Source organism: Calidris pugnax, unplaced genomic scaffold (genome assembly GCF_001431845.1).
Source record: "Calidris pugnax isolate Ruff unplaced genomic scaffold, ASM143184v1 scaffold219, whole genome shotgun sequence".
NCBI lineage: Eukaryota > Metazoa > Chordata > Aves > Charadriiformes > Scolopacidae > Calidris > Calidris pugnax.
This window is the reverse complement of record NW_015094507.1, coordinates 19,081,086-19,081,357: the sequence shown is the minus strand read 5'-3', so window position 1 is coordinate 19,081,357 and position 272 is coordinate 19,081,086.

Sequence of the window (272 nt, the reverse complement as noted above, 5' to 3'; positions counted from 1 at the left end):
CCCCCCCCCAAAAAAAAAAACCCCGCCGGGCTCTACCGGCACCTCACTTGCCTTCCCACAAGCCTCTCCTGCCCGTTTTTGGGGATAAACAAACACCCTGTTGGTTTTGCTTGGGTTTTTTTTTAACAAACAAAAGGCGGCGCGTTGCGGCGGCTTCCCCCCCGGCCGCCACGGCCCCGCTCCGTTCCCACCGGGGCTCCCCCCAATCCCTTCCCCCCCTTATTTTCTCCATCCCCCCCCCCGGCAACAGCAGCCATGTGTCTGCTCAAGTG